Consider the following 17603-nt stretch of genomic DNA (forward strand, 5'->3'; position numbering starts at 1 on the left):
GCTCTCTCTCTCTCTCAAATAAAAAAAATTAAATCTTTAATAATCATAATAAAATAAAATACTGGGGAAGGGGAGGGGACATGCAAAAACGTTTCCCTTCCTTTTAATGAATCTTCACACAGTAGAAAGAAAAAATGAGAGAGGGAGAGAGAGAGAGAAAGCAAAGAATTGGAAAAGCAGTACAAGGAAGAGAGAGTGAACTAGCAATGCCAGACTCTGCGGTGTTTGTGTATACCTCCTACTACTCTGCTACTTAGGAAGTCATCTTCAGCCAATCTTTCATCCCTCTCCTATTGATCTTTCTGAGCTTTTCCACTGCTAACCAAAACTAAAAAGGGAAATTTTGTTTGTAAAAAAAAAAAAACAAAATAATGTGATTTTACTAGGATATTTACTGTATCTAGATAAATATATTGCCAATATTAATGTCTAAATTACATTAGGTAGTATTTATTTTGTGCTAGTAAATAATAATTCAGAATTTCTATTGTCTCTGCAACCAACAACATCTAATAAGTCAATTCCATTTTTTCTTCAAATTCTTTGGGAAATATTATCAGAATAAGATGGCTTATCTTTCCAGTGTTTTAAGTTTAAATTGTCTGAGGCTTCTCTTTCCATCTTCAGCTGTTTACTCTCATGTTCAGCATCTGCAGAATCAGGCCCCAGAGTTAGATCAGCCCAGAGAGTTTCTAATTTCGTGAAATCTCCATTCTGGCCTGATTCCTGCCCCCTGGGATATACAAGGCTGCTTCTGGAGTCTTTCTAAACCACACACGGGCTGTTGTATAAGGACATTTCAGTGATCAGAGTTTGTGACTCACAGCTTTTAAAAGTCTAAATTCTGGTATCTGTTTTAACACCGCTTGCTGAACAGGATTTTGGCCTCCCTCTCTCTCTCCAATTCACATTATAGAAACTAGATCCAAGAATTAATGAGACAAACATTTGCAAATATCATGTTAGATGATGATAACAGGATATTTGAGAGAAGACAAGAATAAATAAAAAGGACAGAAAGGTTAATGAATATTTGGAAGTCATTTATGAATTAACCCAATATTAATTATCTACTATATGCCGTGCAATTTCACATATATTCTCTCATTTAATCTTTAAAGCAACCCTGTGGCACAGACATTAGTTATATCCACATTAAAAGAGCAAACTGAATCTCAGAGGGGTTAAATCTCTTGCCCAAGAGTCCCACTGCTAGTGAGTGTCACAGGATTTGAACTCAGATCACTTGACTCCTGGTTCAGAATTCTTTTCACTGCACCACTCTGTAGAAAAGACTAATACATTCCATTTTCTATAATCCACCTTTTAATGTAAGCCTTACTAAAATAAGTTTTTATTATAGTACAACCACAAAAGGTTACATTGTCTAGAAGAATAATATCCAGACATTGTTCCTATTCTTAGGATCATCTCACTTGAGCAAGAACTGGGAAAGGTAGAATCTGTAAAGACTTGATACTATTCCCAGGATCCTTTACAAACAGGAAGAAACCTCTGTCTAATGCAGACTACTCAATGACCCCCTCCTTTTGGACTAAATGGGGCCCTTTTACCGAGGAAGCAGCTAATATGGCATCAAGCTATTAATGGGAAAAGCATTTACTTTAGATTAAGAACAGTGTAAAGTAGAGTGGGAGCCCACTATGACTGGCTATTAGGGATGTTAATTAAATATTTATAATGTCTAAATTAGCATAGTGAAAGCTCAATTCATCAATTTGTTCTGGTCTGTTTGTAAGGGGGAAAAAATAACTCCGAATGCCCCTGAAGAAAGATGCTGTGTGAGTCAATAGGAAGATGACTGAACAATTTATTATGATTGTGGTAAACTTTTTATTTTGATTTTATTTAAAGGTACTTGTTGCAGCACCTTACCTTAAAGACCATTTACCACAGTCAATATACTGGAGGGCCATGCATTATTCATTGTTATCCAATGAAAAATTTGCTAAGGTACTTCAATGCTGGATGTTTGATTGATTAATTGATTTCATGATAGTTACTTCCAAAAAAGTAGGAGTTAGGGTTTAATGTTGAGAACTGGGGCTGGAAGCCAGAAGCACTGGGTCCTTACTCAATTACTAACAAGCCTGCTGAAGAACCTAGTTTTCCAAGCTTTGAAATGATATCTTGCTAATAGAGTTGTTTTCAGGCTTCATGGTTAATAATTGAGAGGAATAGTTGGATCTTCCACTGAAAATGGCTAAGTATGCAGCTGCTTTTCCTTCTATCTAGTGTCAGGAAGCCAATAATAGCAACACCTAAATGCCCACAGCCTGTGTATGCTTAATGAATGCATTTTCAGAATTCTATTAGTTTAAAGAAAATTTTTTTGCCTCATTTTATTATGGGAAAGTCCAAAAGGGAAAGGCCAAATACCCAACCTATTTTCAATTGTAGGTGAGGCTGATTGCAAGAGAGGCTTTTCATCACCAACACTTTAAATGAAGTTGTCTATAGCTGGCTAATGCTCACCACCATTCACACGTTTGGATAAACATAATTATGGGAGAAAAGTCTGGAGTTTTTACAAACCCATTCTGCCCACATTAGACCAGTGGCTTCATGATCACACTTAATGAATGTACTTCCTACCCAAAACTAAAAATTAAAAAATAAGGGGCACCTGGGTGGCTCTGTCGGTGAAGAGTCTAACTTCTGCTAGGGTCATGATCCCAGGGTTCCAGGGATTGAGGCCTGCAACCAGCTCCCTCCCCAGCGGGAGTCCACTTGTCCCTCTGCCCTCCACCCCTAGCTTGTGCTCTCTCTGTCAAATAAATAAAATGTTTTTTTTTTAAATAGAACTTTATGAAGACTTTTTAGTTTGTTTTGGCTATAAGAAACTTTTCCTTCTATCTTGTAGATTTGCTTCTCTAATAGACAAGCGGCCAGAAATAGTTTAACTCCTCTTTATATGGGTGCATCTGATCCCTCTCTTTCTTCCTCATTCAGACAAGCAGGCCTTCCCTAGAGGGAGAGCTGGCATGAAAGGGTTAAAGGTTCTCTGGTCAAAATGACCCAACAGAAGGAGCCCAGCCCAGAGCTGAAATCTAAGTGCTAATGACCGCTGCCCTTCACCCCGCTGCTGTCCACCGGCCAGACCTGCGGCCGGGCGGGGGCCAGGGCTGAGAGAGGGCACAATGTTCTGCATTTAACATTTGAACTTCTCCTATGCGAGGCAGCAGGCCGTTTTGTCCTGGGGTCGCTGACCCTGGCTCCCCCATCAGCTGCCCTGAAACCTTAATTGAATGACAGATGGTCATCTTCGAGGTCGCCAGAAGCTGCGCACTGCCAGCCGCGCGGGGGCTGCGGCCCCAGGCCCCAGCGGTCCTGCCCCGACTCTGCCAGCAAAGGGCGGGTGACAGAGGCAGCAGGCGCCCTGAGGAACACACCCGGCCCATGGGCACTGCGCGGTCGATGGGTCATGGTCGCGCTCAGGAAGGAAACCAAAGCCTTAGCGGCCGCGGGGGAAAATCTCCAGATCCTAGTGCCCCTGCCAGCTTCCCAGGCAGAGCGCCCAGGGTAGGCCCACACTGGGCATTCTCCGCGGCAGCCCGCAGCCTGGCCCAGCTTCAAGCCCTGGGAAGCGACCGTCTATGCGGGAAGGCCCATGTTCCAACATCTCGTGGCCCAGAACGTGGAGCCTCTGCCACCGAAGGCCAACACGCCAGCGTCCAGGCGCAGAACGGCCATCTCCAGACCTGGCCTGCCCTCCGGGGCACGCCAGGAGGCCGGGGAAAAGCCGGATCCCACGCCGCCAGCCCTGCAGCACGCGGCCTGCCCTGAGTAGCCAGGAGCGCCTTCGAGCGAGTGCCCTTTCTGGCAGGAAACCACTCGAGCCTCACAGTTCCCGCGGCCCCCAGCCTCCCGGGCTAATACCTGCGCGCTGGAATCTTAAAGCCACCCCACTGCGGGGAGCTTCGAGGGCTCTAGGGTAAAAGGTGGGCGCCCAGAAAGGCGCCCGGGGCACCACGTCTAGCCGCGCTGCCTCAGCAGACTACCCGTAGTGTCCTCTCTCTCTCTCTCTCTCTCTCTCTCTCTCTCTCTCTTTTTAAATAAAAGCTGCGAGTCCTACAATTACTGGGATTACAGTGAGCGGGTATTGATCTGCAGCCGGCATTGTAGGATCAAGCAGGCGGGCGGAGGCAGACATCTCCGCCCCCACCCCTCACCGCCACCTAGTCCTGCAAAGCGCTAAAAAAACGTTTCTAAATGTTTGATTTCAGACACACCATCAACACCTGCTGCAAAAGAATGACCTTCCCCCCCCCCCTTCTCCTACCCGCCGGAGCGACCACACCTCCTCCCCTTCCACCCGTGGGCCTCTCAGGCCCGAGCCAGCTACACCGCCACCTTCAGCCCTTTTCCCCCCTTTTTTTAATTACTAAGGGGAAATATACACATAAGCAAAAAAAAAAAAAAGCATCCCCGGCAGGCGCGAGAGGGGGTGGTGAGGAGGCCAGCGAAGGCGGTAATGCAACCCTAATGCACAGATAGCTGACATCAACTTCCGTCAGGCAGCTCCTGAAGATCGAACCTTTCGATTGTAACTGGGACAATTTGCATAGTGATTCCCTTTCAGAGCTTTCCCGGGTCCATAACAAGCCCAGGCAGCTATTCAAATGCAAGTTGCAACCCCAAATGCGAGGCTGGCCTGACCAAAAAGAGCCATCCTGCTGCTGGGAGAAGCGAGACCCGAGCTCTGGTTCTGATCCTTTTTCTGTTCTTCCTTTTTCTTTCTCTTCTCCGGTTCCTGATTTAGCTGGGAGCTGTTTATTTATGGCTGCAAATGTGTGTGTGCGAGGCAGAGGGAGAATTGATCTTTGCCTGGATTTAAAGATGGAGCCGAAGGCGCTGGAGGGAATTTGGGTTTGTGCGTCTGGCGCAGACCCTGCGCGCCAAAGGGGGCCGCTTGGCACCGAGCCCGAGGTCTTTCTTTCTCGCACCCCTCACCTCGAGACCCTGCAGGAATCCGCGGGCCCAGGAGCGGCCTGGCTGACCCACCTGCCCCGGGCCAGGCTGTGGAGAAAGGCTTCGTGGAGGGGGCCAACTCGTCCCCGTCTTTAAAATGAGCACAATAAAAGGTATCACCTGCGACCTGTGCGGATTATTTTTCTTAGTGTTCATTGATGCGGGAGCCGGGTGGGGCGGTTTACAGGTTCTGGGGGAGGGGGTAATTAGGGGACCTGAAATTAGGCCCCCCAGTTTCCCGATTTCTTTCACATTTGAAATTATGCAGATTGATTCTCGTTTCCCTCCCTCCTAGGGGGCAAATCCTCCAACGCAAACCTGATCGCTTGTCACAGAAGCAACTTGCCATGAAATCCGCTAATGCGCCGCGACTCGCCCACCGGGGTAAGCCAGTCTCACAGGCGCGTGCGGGGGGAGGGGGGCTGGGGAGGCCGGGGCAGGGGCTTCAGGGGCCCGGCCACGCGGGTCCACTGCTGAGCTTGTAGCCACACGGGGTGGGAGCCGAGGGCGGAGGGCAGAAGCCGCGTCACGGCCCGGGAGCCAAGCGGGGGCGCCCCCCTCCCGCCTGCCCTCCCAGCCACGGCCGCTAACGGGTCCTCCTGGCGAGTTTAAAGTAGCAAATAAGGGCTGGGAGGAGGCCTCCCAAGCAGGGTGTAAATATCCCGGCGTGCCCAGCTGGGTGGCGGGTACGCGAGCGCGTGTCTGCGGTTTGTGCGCGGTTCTCCTGCGAAGCAGCGAACGGCTGCAGAACCGCACCTGCATTGGTGCGCGTTGTGGAACTAGAGCCAGAGGAATTCACAAACCGGGGGCAAATCCCCCGTATGAAACTTGTCTACACTTTCTTAGACTGCTTCCGGCTTTCTGAATCTCCCAGGTTGCTTGGTTGTCTCTCCAAATCCAGGCCAAACCTGCTAAAGATGTTCACAGGCCACTGTTATTGCAGCACTGACCAATATCTCGGTGGCAGAACCAGCATTTCTGGTCAGAGAGCAGAAAAACGGCAACTAAATTTGTGTCTTTTCTTTCTTTCGCTTTCCTTCTTTATGTTTTTTTTAAGTGATGAGAAAATGTAGGCTTCTTAAACCCACAGAAGCAGCCAAACATGCATTTGCCAATGTTCTTTGCTTATATTGGTTCTGCTGCTGAAAGCTGACTGTCCATGAGCTTTTTTCGTTGTACTTGTTTTATGCAGAGCACTTGGGATATTTTTCTCATTTTTTAAGTATTTGTAAAACTTAAAAAATATAGGATGCTTTCCTGATCATTTCGCAATAGGTTTCTTAAAGACCAGATATGTAGGGGGAGTATTTAGGATTGAATGGTGAAAAAAGCAGACTGGAAGGTACAAATAAACCCAGTGCAAATTGAAAACAAATTGAACAGATGAAATGATTATGAAAGAAGATGAGGGAATTAAATAGTCTGGAAAGAGCAAGTTTAAGATCTGAAGTGTCCAGATTTAATGACCGTACGTAACAAATCAAAAAGAATTAAATCTATGCCTTTGCCTGTGTGTGCACAACCAAAGAACACAGGTCCTCCTGGGTATCTTGGTCAAGTGCACATTTATTTTTAGGCATTTCAAAGGACAGTTCAGCTTTGGGATGCTTTCCTACTTTTTCGGCAAACTACAACCAATTAGGTGACCTTCAGTTCTGGTGGAAAACAATTTAAAATATATTTCTGGCTGTAGAAAAAAAGTGAAAATGTTAATGTCTTGATAGTTAATAAATTACAGGTTTCTGAGGGGTTAATTTGATATGAATAACCTCGTCTTCTATGAGCACAGAGGGAGTAAGGTAGAGGCCTTGACTACAAAGAGCCTCCGTCTGGTGGTGACAGAGCTTTGTATGTCTGAGGGGAGTGTGAGGAGGCTCTGAACCTAGCTTTGGGTTTGTTGCATCCCTCTCCCTCTCTTAAAACAGTAACTCAAGATGTAAGTAAAAGTGTTTTCATTTTTTATTGATCCTGCTAACATCTTTCATTATCCAGCATGTAGCCACAGCAAATTATTGCTCATTTGATACCGAGAATTCTATTGACCATCACTTTCATTGGAGAGAGAATTCTAACTACTCCGCTGCTTTATAGTCAGTCAAAGCTAAGGCTGAGGACGTTGCTCTGCTAAAACTGAAGTAAATTGAGCCCTCTGCCTCCAGGAATTGATGGAGATGTGTTCATTACATTGGGCCACGTGAACATGCATAGAAATCTGCTTTTTACTCTGCCGACCTTGCCCCCATTCAAGCAAAAGGTCGGCCCCTTTGGAACAGATCTGCCGACTTGGAGAGCTAGGCATTCGTTTGCCTCTCCTGGATCCCTTCTGGCAACTTCTTTCCAGCTCTGACCAGGGTTGGGGCAATCGAAATGATGCAATGGAAGCCTGCTCCTGTGGCCAATCGTGTGCTCAAAAAACACCCCAATTTGGACACCTGCAGAAATAATTAAACCTCCCCATCCCCACCAAAATAAAAATAAACCTCCTAAAATACCCAGATGAGTAACTTTATGATCTGGATGTGATTTCCTAGATTAAACTGACCCACACACACACCAAGACCCCACCTCATCAGAGAGGGCTAAGTAAGGGAGGAGGGAGCTCTGAGATCAGCGTCTGTTCTCTTTAACGGTTGGCAATGGGCGTCCAGAATAGAATGACAGGCCAGCGAATCCTGCGCCACACCAGCAGTGGTGCAGGTGGAAGCTCAAGCCTAGTGAAGGTCTGACCTTTGACCCTCACCCCCCGCAGCTCTGGGGCTCTAAAGGCTGGAGACGGAGGCCAGTCGGGAAATGAGGTTGGAGAGAAAGACCCGGAGAGGAATGGAGAAGCCGGGTTTGTAGGTGGCTGAATTTGCCTTGACGCGGGAAGGAACTGGAACTACCATACAGCAGAGGACACGCGACGCCCCAAACCTCCATCCGCGGACCTCCTCCCTAAGGCGGCTCCTCAGAACCCGCCTGGTCAGGACCCCTGCGTCCTCTCCTCTTCCCTTTGGACGTGTTCGGGAAAGGTGCCTGACTCAAGGGTGCGTTGGCCCGACGGGACAGGGGAGAGAGCTACGCGGAGCCCGACACCCAGCCAGCGAAAGCTAAGCTGGTGGGGCTCGACCACTGCTACCCCGATACCGGCGCCCAGCCGCGCCTGTCGGATTTCCAAGTAACAAGCAGTCCACGCCTGCCTGCTTCACCTTAAGCCCTCAACCCCAAGAAGAGGCCAGACGACCTTGGAGAAGCCATGTCCCTGGGGATTCCGTAGAAGAGGTGGTTAGGTTGGGTTTCATTTCCAAAACCTATAGGAGATAGGTCCTCTCGGTTCCAGAATAAAAGGAGAGCCAATTAATGACTCTAACAAACCTGCCCACGGTGTAGGCAACCCCGGAAAGAGTGCCAGCTCCAAATCGGAAGGCACATGAGACTCTAAAGGACCCGGCTCAGTAGTTATTTTCCTAATGGTGCTAAGTGCCGGTGAAGCTATTCACACTCTCTCGAAGGCCACGCTCTGTGAACCCTAGCGCAGTTGGGAGCCACTTTGTTCTAGAACAAGGCAGTGAACGAGTGGGAGGGTGTTCTGGGCACGCTGGTCTCTGACCCAAGAACAGCAACTAAGAGATGACAGTAGATTCTAACTCGACTACTGGGGATGAGGGAATGGCAGCGGGTGGGGGGCGGGGGGGGGCGGAATTTAAGCCAAGATTCACATGGTGGATTTGGGGTGGGGGGTGTTTCTTCTTGTTTTTAACGTAGATAAATAACTCTCAGCGTTGGCATAACCAGCGCGTGCCCAAAACAGTCGTGTTCCTTGAATGCGCGCACCACCGCCACACTTGGAGAATCCAGCCCACAGAGATTTCCAAAACCCCATTTTCCTGATTGCTGCCCAGACTCTGGAAACCCCGTGAGCCTTCGGGGAAGGGAACCTAATCCCGGCCAAGCAGAGGGTCAGGCACACACACGCACAGGGCAAACAGGCACGGGAGGACCAGAGGCTGTGATTCCTTGGATGGAAGATCCATGGTGGCTGTATGGGGATATGAGAGACCCTGACTGAGCAAAGGCTCTGGCGCTGCCAGAATGGTGTAACCTCTAAAGGAGTGTCATCCTTATAGTTATTTAGGGGAACAAGACCTGGGATCTGGGTTTCAGTTAAAGAAGTTAAGGGCAAGGAACAAATGGCCCAACATTTCTTTGGAATGAAGCAGAACTAAAAACGGAGGAAGCTGGACAGGCATTGCTGCAAACTGGAGATTAGGAAATATATTATCCTTGCACACACAGCGGCACACATCTTCTCCGATGGCGAGCTCATCTGTGAGCGGGGAGTCTCCAGCACCCACACTGAGCATCATAACTGCCCTTTCAGCCTCTTCCAGGTTTTGCTAGGCAAATGAAAGGAGCAGAACTCCTCAGTAAATTATTTTGTTCAGCCCTCTGTCTTTTTATGAAAATAAAAGGCAACACTTTGTCATTTTTAATCATATAAGCAGACAATAAACCTAATTTCGTTATTGATTTTTTCCAGAATCAAGTGATTTTTGTGCAGTGTCTGTTGTGTTTCCTTTCCAAAGAATGGCTGCTTGCTGGTAGATTGTGTGGGCATAACGCTGCATCTACGCAGCCCAGCCCGGTGATAATGTGAAACATGCAGTTGATTGTAGACTTTGAAGCTGGATAGCTGAGAGGCACCTCTTCCTGAATGGCAGGAAGTTTGGTTTTTGTCTAATTATCTGGTAATGGTTTCAACTGGGCTGCTCCTAGACCCTCAGGATAGATTTAAGGCTCTCAGCTGGTGCTTTTAGGAGTTATGGCCTCAGAGATTCACTATAATTTTTCCAAAATAAAGTCAAATAAAACTAAAAACAACAACCCAAGATTCTTGTTAATGGGTTGGGCCCAGATGGCACCATGAGTAGCATTAGCAAGGGGAGCACACTGTCCCTGTTTGCAGAGTTCCAAGCCTGGGGAAGGGGTGCTCCCTGAGCCAGCTGGACATGGGCCACTGCAAAGGCTTAGCCCAAAGCGTCAGGGGATACCAGTTACAGCAAAAGGGCCTAGAGGGTGCTTCCTCTGCATTCTGGAGTTCACTTGCCTTTTTCTTTTTTAAAAAACAAAGACTATTTGATTTTAGTGCAGAATGGAGTTGGCACCTTTCATGAGAAAGTCTTGAGGTGAAGAGAGGTGGGCCAGGCCTCCACCTAACTATAGAAGGAAGAGAAGAAGGAAAGAAATGAGGGAGGAAAGCTACAGAGAAGAAAACAATAAGAAGTGGAGAGGGAAGAAAAAAGAAAAGGAAGGCAGGAGAAAGTAAAAAAGGAGAGGTGGAGAGGAAAGAACAAACGAGAAGGAAAGGGGGAAAGAAAGGAAAGGGAAAGGGATTAGTGAAAAACATGGTGAAGGACGGGACGGAAGGAAAAGAAGGAGTAAAAACAAAATTTAAAAGAACAAACAAAGAAAAAATACAAAATTACCCCATCCTAGGCAGGGAAACTGTAATTGACCTGGAACACATCCCACAGCTCCAGGTGGCTCCTACTCCCTCCAGAAACGGAGAACAAATGACAGCCCCAAGCATAAATTAAAAGCTCCCCAACTTCCTACTCCAATCCAAAAGAATAAACTCAGGACGGAGACGTCAGGGGGACCCACCCACTACCCTAGCACCGTCCCGCTATAACGACGCCCTCATAGTCTGCAGGGAGGGGTCGCCCTCTCCTCCCACTCCCCAGCCGGCGCCCTCCCTCCCGCGCCACCGCTTCCAGGGGCCTAAGACCCAGCCCCTGAGAGGGAGCCGGGCGCCGTGTGCCCCGCACAGGGAGCTGGAACCTCGGGCCTGCGAGTGACCCTCGGGCTTTGACCTTTCCCGCGGTCCTCCAGGGTCAGTATTTAACCTTTCACTTCCCAGTCCCTGGTCCCCGGCTGGGGAGAAAGGGAAAGCGGGTCGATATTTGGGGCCGGCGGGGAGGAGGCGGGCGGCGCCCAGGCCGAGGGCGCGAGACCGAGGCCCTAACCCGAGCGCTCGCTGCCCTCCCCAGGCTTAGGGACGCGAGCCTCCAGGATCCCGCGCTGTCCTGCGTGGCGCGCTAAGGCCCGGTGACACCCGGGGTCTGGTGAAGAGCCGCTGAGGCACGGAGGACCAGAATAAGCATCCTTCCCAGTTTTCCTGCCCCGTTGAGAGCAGTTTCCCTTCATCCAAACGACTCTCCTCTCAGACATGAGCCACTCGTTTGCATTTTGGGGATCCGGAAAGACTTGGCCAGATGCACTGAAGGCGACAGTGCCGGATGAGACTAGTGGTACCCCCCTCCCCTCCCCCCCCCCCCCCCCCCCCCCCGCCTTCAAGCCCGAAGTATTTGACCTGGGAGCGGGGGAGCGGGTGCCAAGAGTACCAGTGAAGAAATCGGGGCAAGGTCGGGGCTGACGGACCCCAGCGACCGCTTCACGGTCCCTTCTGGGAAAGCAGAGATCAGCCTCGCTCCTGCTTCATCCCACTAACTTCCAAAAGCGCCTACAACCCGCGCCCCAGAGGGCTCACCCCACGGGGATGGGGAAGGTGGGCGGCCAACCGGAGGCTGCAGCGGAGGGCGGAACGCCCCCCACCCCCGGCTCCCCGCGGCTTGGGGTTTTCGCGGTCTCCCCAGCTGGAGCCGGGGCCGCCAGGAGCCAGAGCGTTAGGTTCAAATGCATCAAGACTCTGAAGTCATTTATCCGGATTCATAAATAATTTTCTTATTACACTTAAGCCCGATTCCTGCCCCCTACCCATTTTTATTGCGGGGTTTCAGCGGCTAAAAAGTTTCTAAGTCGTGTGGGCCGCTGTTTTCCTTTTTCCATCATTAACATCATTAATATACGCTATCAATAACCCTGTCGTTCGGAGCCGAGTTTCACGGTATTGATCCACGCAGCTATTCATCTCTGCCATGCAAGACACGGAATAATTTTCGCATTACAGTAGCTTGGATTTGCTTTTAATTCATATTTAAAGCTGCAACCGGCTCGGTGGAGCGCTCTGCGAAAGACTAGAGGCGCCTAATTAATAATAAGTTAGAAACGAAGGAAGGCACTGGCGAATAAATAATTAATACAGACATCTATGTCTCTTTGAATATTGCTCCTTTAAAAATTTAGACTTACCAGGACCATACTGTAAGTCTGCAATTTATATTGCGGGGATGATTTAAGAAAGCTATTTTTTTCCCTTGAAATACAATACTAAATTATTTACGGTGTTTTGCAAACCTAAGTTCCTTCATTAGCTAGCCCCTCCGGTTTATTCCTACCAGGTGGAAAACACCAATTTTTTTAAATAATCATAATAAGAACCATAAAAATCTCCCAACAAAAACCCCTGGCTGCAATTAGCTGCGGGTGTCAAGGGTGGGGGCAGATTGGCCGGGAGAGTCTAGTATGGACTCCAGTTCTCTGAGGAGTTGGGGGCTGCCATATAGGGATTTTTGTTAGGGAAGGTAAACAACAAAATCCAAAGTATTGAGCAGTGACTTTGGGCATTCGCTGGTACCAGAAGGGACAGAGTTTGACGATAACTCAAGAGTCCTCAAAGGGCCTCTGGCTGGGATTTGGAGGGTTCCTGGTTCTTCCCCAAGGTAAATAATAATAACAATAATAAATCAAGATTTCTAGAGAAAGGCTGTTGAAATCCAGAACTGGATTCCAGGTTAGCCAGGAAGTAGAGTAGGTGAGGAGAAACAACAAAAAAAAGTGGGTAGAAGTGACTGAAATCGGATGCAATTTTTGTGTGAGAGAAACTAGGATTTGTTTGCAATATTGTTAGCAATATTGATTTTTTTTGTTACTTGGATTAATGTATGTTAAACAGGAAAATACAGGCATTAGTCAAGTACATTATAATCATCTATTGTTGAGAGCAAAATTTCTCAGGTGAGTGCCAGAGACTCAAGAGGCAGTTCCAGGGACCTCAAGACCACCCAGGCTTAAGTTGGGGCAGTCAGAGTCCGTAGGGGCTTGGCAGTGTGGGGAGAAGGAGGTGGCTTTACCTCCAGTTCATTCATTTTCCCCTTTTAGAAAATTACAGCCTTATATTTAACCAGCCTACTACCCATGTGTGTCAGGTTTGACCCCTCTGCTTGGGTTAAATGATGAATAGAGAAAATGAGAGGTGGAGGTGTTCTTCACTACCCCGATCCCCCCAAAATTCCTTACCTCCCCGTCCCATCTAGCCCTGCCTCCAGATGTCTTGGGCCTGGTAACCAACCTTACAACACTCTTGGGGCTTGACCCAGGGCTAGGGGCTCCCACATCCCAGCATTGGTGGCCGGGGGTTTGGCAGGGTGCACAGCCCACATGCCTACACAAATACACGCACAGGCTAGGCCTGCAAAAAGACACACTAGGTGGAGAGGGAGACACAGGAGCAGCTATTGACAAGCACCTACAGACCCTCCGAACTGGGACCCCCGGACCTTGGGCAAGGACCCAGCTCAGAAAAGCATACCATGGAGAGAGGATACATCACACACACACACACACACACACACACACACACACACACACACACACACCAATCCCTAGGGACACTGTCTCAGGCCCTGCCTTCTGTCCGGGGCTTTCGTGGATTGAGGGCCAAGGTTCTCAACATTTATGTGGCAAGTCTCAGAGAAGCACTCATGCCCTGCAGCGCAGGTGAAGGTCTTTTCCGAACTCCAGCAAAGCTAAAGTGGATGAACAGGACCCCCAGGGCCTTCCTGTGCCCCAAGGGCCCTAAGGGCCAAAGGCAGGTATGCGCGCCCAGAACAAAAAGGGTCCCATACTCTGAGGATGGGTACTCGTGCCAGTCACTGGAGTGAAGGGATCATGAAGCCGAGACCAGCAAGGTGGACAGAGCCACGTGGGCAAGAAAAGAAAGAAGAGTGCGGAAAGTGTCAAGAGGAAAGGACAGATGAAGGAAGGAAAGGAAAGAGAAGAGTTGGCCAAGAGAAAACAAAGGACCCAGCAAGGGGCCCACCAGACCCTGGAGAGAAGCACAGGCAAGGGGTGGAGAGCGCAGAGCCCGGAACACTGGCGTTTCATTTTTAAATCTTCTAGGTGTCTGCAGGTCAAATAAAGACAAGGGCAGTAACGATTATTCTGTTAAATCTATGGTACTTGACTGCGCAAACACTAATTGATTAGACACCAAAATGATTTGTTTAAAGAGTTTTCCTTCCCAAGTGCAGCTGTTCTCTGGCCTGGGTGGACGTTATCCTGCGAGGCTACGGAAAAGCCGGCCAAGTGGGCTGTGCGCCCGACCCACCGCAGAGCCCGCAACCTACGCCCGGTCGGCGGTGGTTGGTCCAAGCCTCTCCAGCCTGAGGCTCCACGGGCTGGACCGAGACCTGGGAATTCTGCCCTTGTGTCCATCAGGACTGGAGGACCCTGCACTCCTCCTTGTGTCCATCAGGACTGGAGGACCGTCCCAAGCCGACTTTGCCCTCCATTGCCCGCTTTGTCCTGAGTTTTACTCACTTCGGGTTGCTTTGACTTGCACCACAAGGGACCTTTCTCATTTGCCTCTGTCCCCCTAGCCCCTAGCCCTGCTGCTTTCTACCCCTGCATTCGGCTAATCCAAAACAGAGCCCCAGATGGGTGACAACGGAAGAGGAGCCTTAGCCATTGCCCCAAAACTGAAAAAAATTTGTCGCCCTCTGCAGCCATTATAGGTCTGCTTTGTAATACGTTTCAACCTTATAGAGATAAGACTAAGAAAATCCACTGAAAGGTTGGTGAGAAAAGGCCAAGTCTCCCAGAATAGAGCTGACTGCTAACTGCGTCCAGTGCCAGGTCTTCTGGCCAGAGCATCACTAGGACGCTTTGAATCCTTCTGGCAGCCCACCACCACCATCACCCCCACTCTCCAGCCTCCGCCTCAGGACACACCATATCCCTTTAGCGCTCTTGACCTGAGGCCTTAAAAAGCCATTGCTGAAGTGGAATGGATTTAAGCCCAAGAGAAACCGCCTCTAGTTTATTAAGTGACCCAAGAGATGAAGTAGTAATCTGAGATGCTCGCAGAGGGGTCTGACATCGTGAGACCGCTGCCCCTCGCATCTCCCAGAATGCAATCTTCAATCTTCTCATCTTCTAGAACCCAGCGTCAGGAGGCATTGGCATGAACCCTTCACCAGTGCATCTTCTCTTTGGGATTTAAAGGGGGAAGGGGTAAGAAATGAAACAAAAAGACTGCAAAAGTACAGATATCTATATATAGTATAGATATCTATATATCTATATCTATTCATACACATATATACTTATGTCATGGGCAAAACCGTAATTTATGTTGTTAGGTTTCCTTTTTCCTTAAAAAGGGAAAAAAGTTAACCTAACAGATGAATAAAAACTATACGCTAAACAGAAGATCAGAGACTACCGAAAAGGGCTAGAATAATTGGTTACCACTTTCTTGTCCCCCAGAGGATGGGGAGAAACCATTGACTAATTTTTTTAAAATTATTTCCAATAGTGAATCAATCACCAGGTCACTTTGAATTTTTTGGTGTTCTATTCTGAACTAACAGTAATTTTCTGAATAAAATTTCTGCAGAGATGTGAAGATGGACAGGAGAGGCTGGCAGGAAGCACCCAAGATCAAATCCTTCATCCCACAGTTATCAAGTTCTCTACTATCGCTAGACACCAAAGAAATGGTCTCTTACCAGGAGTTTAATCCTAGACTTGCTACAGGCATCAGAAATTCTGGTGAGTTCCATTCTGAGACTCTGGCCAGGGAGTCAGCCTCCCCCTGGAGCCCTGAATGGGGGAATCTGCCCTGATACCAGGTTTGCTGTATGTGTGGTCAACAAACAGCAAGTAAACATTTGATGGCTCAGGGGGGCTAGAAACATTTCTTTGGAATGGTACTGAAAACTAGGACAGGGCCACATATTACATCTCTATTACTCACAAAAAAGAACTAACCCAAGGAACTCTGAAACTGATGGAAGCTTCTGAGAGCTTTGTGTGGCCAGCATTTAGAGAAATGACCTTATTCTCAGTCTCTTTTCTAAATATGGTGGAGTCTCCTGGCAAGCTCTAGTCCACTCAGTACAGGAAGGATTGTACCTGCCCAGCCACCACCACCCAACATTTACAAAATAAGTAGTCTAGAATCCTTGTTTTCTTAAAAATATTCACGAATGTTATTTTGTGATGGTGACTGACCCTATTTTTCTTTCTTTAATTTTCCTGCAGCTACTTAAAATCTAACCAGCTGACAATAATCCCTCCCCTCAAACTTCTTGGCTGTTATAAAAAAATTGAACAGCATCCTGTAATTACATAGACTGATCAACCAAGTAGTTTTAAGGGACTCCGTCTTTGGACTCTAATTCTTTCATTCCCCATAATGCACCTGCTGGATACCAGGCATTGTGCTGGCACTGGAAGGGGGAAAGGAAGAGAGGAATAAAATGATGAAAAGCTATCCCAGCCCTCCAGCAATTGGCAGTCCATCTAGTGTAACACACACACACACACACACACACACACACACACATTCATCTTTAGGCCCAAGAACATCCTTTCCACTCATCACACATCCTTAGTAATAGGAAAATTTTCCAAAAGGAAAATTCCAAAAGGGTAAATAAGAATATAATGCTTCTTTAAAAATCACTGCAATTTTGTCAACCACAGGTAAACAATGGTAATGAAAGGCATGGAAAGCCAAGAAAGATTAGGGAGATTTGCAAACCAAAGCAAGTCCTGCAAACACATTAGCTCAACATAGATCTCTCCTTTGGCTTCTCCTTTAGAGACTAACCCTGTACCAGACCCCCTTTTCATGGGAGAGTCCGTGTTGAGCTCACCTGATCTCAGCCCTCTTCAGATAGGTTCCAGTGGCCCAGCCAGGAACCACACAGAAAGGAGGGTTTCCAGGATCAAGTCCGTAATAACTTACACAAAGAGAAAACCATGAACAATTTGTGCACTTGGTGGTATTTATTTCTTTCTTTTAACAAACTGCCTTTTGGGAAGAGAGTTGTCATAAGGGCAAATCAATCCTTTCAGAGGTGATTAAAATTGGGGGGCGGGGACACAACAGTTTAGCTCACAGGTAGCCTACTCCTGAAACTCATTGTTTGGTCTTATGTGAGAGCTACATGCTCTATGTTGTAAGAAAAGAGAACAGAAACAATACTGAACCAAGGTTGCAGCTTCCACCAATATATCGTCGTGATCCACTAGGCAGAGAATGTGTTCTATGCTTTTGTGTCTATGTGTATGCATAATTAGATGTAGCTACAAGTTTAAATAGAGTAGTTCTCTGAGTGCCTTTATGTCAGTGCCCCCCCCCCCATTTTTCTTCTTTGGGGGCCTTAAATTCCTAAATGTTCACTGTTCAGGTAGACACTAAGTCCACTGAGATGGACTCCCATTTCCTGGGCCTCTGTGGGCATTATTTGGACAAGATAGGAATGCCTCCAGTGATGAAGCCAGCCAGATTAACCAATCTCAGGACCACGTTACATCTCTATTACATGTTACATCTCTATGGCCACTTTCAAGGAAGTCAGATTGCACTGTACCCACTGGCCTTGACCTATCTGGATCATGATCTTGCCCTGGTTGTGCCAGGGAACTGGATAAAGAGATGA

This window comes from Vulpes lagopus, chromosome 2 (assembly GCF_018345385.1).
Source record: "Vulpes lagopus strain Blue_001 chromosome 2, ASM1834538v1, whole genome shotgun sequence".
NCBI classification, from domain to species: domain Eukaryota; kingdom Metazoa; phylum Chordata; class Mammalia; order Carnivora; family Canidae; genus Vulpes; species Vulpes lagopus.